Source organism: Mus musculus, chromosome 8 (assembly GCF_000001635.26).
Source record: "Mus musculus strain C57BL/6J chromosome 8, GRCm38.p6 C57BL/6J".
In the NCBI taxonomy this organism is placed as follows: Eukaryota; Metazoa; Chordata; class Mammalia; order Rodentia; family Muridae; genus Mus; species Mus musculus.
In genome coordinates, this window is record NC_000074.6 from 34,688,044 (window position 1) to 34,690,296 (window position 2,253).

General features: G+C 49.6%; 1 long non-coding RNA gene across 1 annotated transcript; it reads right to left on the reverse strand.

Moving 5' to 3' along the window:
- Nucleotides 1–635: 635 nt before the first annotated feature.
- On the reverse strand, nucleotides 636–1,915 carry Gm46069. The gene is made up of 2 exons (XR_001778750.2): nucleotides 1,415–1,915; nucleotides 636–745 (listed from the first exon to the last, which is right to left on the reverse strand). It is a non-coding gene; the product is annotated as a predicted gene, 46069 (long non-coding RNA).
- Nucleotides 1,916–2,253: the final 338 nt, after the last annotated feature.

Sequence of the window (2,253 nt, forward strand, 5' to 3'; positions counted from 1 at the left end):
ATTTGAAACCTTTAAACCCAGCACTCAGGAGGCAGAGGCAGGCGGATTTCTGAGTTCGAGGCCAGCCTGTTCTACAAAGTGAGCTCCAGGACAGCCAGGGCTATACAGAGAAACCCTGTCTCGAAAAAACAAAAACAAAAACAAAAACAAAAAACAAACAAACAAAAAAAAAAACAGGAGACCCTGTTTCAGAAAGGGAAAAAAATATCGAAGACTATGGGAACACTGAGTTCAAACCCTGGCACTGCGAAAATTACAAAGGGCATCACTGAAGAGCCATGAGTGCTCACCACCCTACTCCTGAAGCAGGGAGCACAGAATATTCTCTCTATATGTGAAGCCAGATGTTTTTCAGTGACCTACCTAGGCAGCGATCCCTAACATAGAAAAACGAGCGACGAGCCTCTAGCGTGTTATTTAAAATGCTGCGGTTTGGGCCAAATTGAAAACTATCTGAGGGAGGCAACACTGAAATGGCTTAGCAGGTACAGGCACGTGTCATCTAGCCTGATGAGCCGATGCCCAGGACCCGCATAGAAGAACTGACTGAAGCCGTCCCCCTTCCCAGATCTCCTCCACATGCCTACCCTGGCAAAGGCATGCCCGCACACATGCACACATACAAAACAAACACATTAAAAGATAATTTAAATTTTAGAAGCGTATCTGAGACCAGTCTTCAGCTACTGCTTTGCCAGGACAGCCAAGTAGTGTTCCTCAAAGATGAGTAGCAGGGTTCTGTCACCTAAGAAAAGCGACAAACGCATTAGTCATCCCAATGAATTTGACTGCTTCCAATGCAGCTGCTGTGGGTGTTCAGGTCACGTCCTCAGACGCAACAATAAAATCAGTCCCGGCTGGGAACCTATCCCTGAGCGCTATTGCAACGGTATCTCCATAGTAACCCTTTATCCAGACCTGCATTGGCTTCCCAGAGATGCTTTCTAAACGGCCATACAATTTAAGCTTTAATAAAGACTAATGTAGAATTAGAAGTACTTTCAATTCACAAAGGCACCCAGGGACTGAACCGAAGAAAAGGAAACAAAAACGGTTGGAGTCTAGGGTAGGGTTGGTCTTTCCCAGAAGGCAATAAAACGCGTGGCCAGGAGAGAAACCACAGCTAAAATTCAATGCAAGGCTGGAGGGGGCGGAGGCGGGGGCGGGGGCGGGGGGGGGGCATGTGGAGCAGGTGAGTAAGAAGCCATGTGATAGGTTCCTGGTTCAATCCCCGTTACCGCAAACAGAAAGTTCAGTTCAGGGAAGAAAATCACTTTTCTGAGCCTACGCCCTGTCCCACTGTGAGGAAGCCCCGAGGGCCTGATACTTTACTATTCTGATCTCCAACGGAGTCCATCCTCAGTGGTAGCGCCCTGCCCCATCTCCAGCCCCCGCCCCCCCCCAGTTGTCCTACCTCTTTGCATCCAAGTTCCTCTCCACTTTGAAGATTACTCTAAAAACCACGCGGAGAAAGATCAGGTGGACCTTCTTCGGCAGTACGCAGGTTCAGTTCCAGTATTTGAAGACTGCTATGCGGCTCTGCATGTTCGTGATAACTGCTAAGTACCTGGGCAGGGGACCGCAACTTTGCAGGCATCGCAGCCTTCGATCGCCCACAGACCCACCTCGAGCCTAACTGCCCGCCAGTGTGAAATGGGCTGAGAGTACCTCATAGGTATGCGGAACTTCCAGCACACGGGGACTCCAGTGTGATCGTGCCCTTCTGTCCGGGCCACGAGTTAACCTTTCTGCTTTCTCCGGACTGTTCTAGTCTAGAGACATTCAAAAGCATCAGGGAAGGTCCCCCAAGCCTTATGATATGTAGTGTTCCCCAACTTCCAACAAAAGCACTTGGCCAGCAGGGTCCTCTCTTCTCCCTTGCTACTTCCTTCTTCCCTGCCTCTCTCTTCCTCACCCCTCCCCCTCCTGTGTTTCTTCTCCTTCCCCTTTCTTCCCCTATCCCCAATCTTCTCGTTTGCGACATTTCTGGGAGCCCCTCCCTCGTGGCCCCAAGTTCCAGAGCCTTTGGAGCATAATTAGTTCTTTAATCTCATATTCCTCTCACAGAGGAATTTTACAAAGGGGACTTACTCCTCCATTTACAACACAACAGGTGCACTGTACGCCTCAGGAGAGGAGAACCACAGGGATTTTCCTCTCTGGTTCTTTCTTCCTTCCTCTCTTGCTCTCCCGCCGAGAGGATAAACAGGAAGACAAATAGGCTCCCTGCTTCCTGGGGCCAGAAATAAGAAT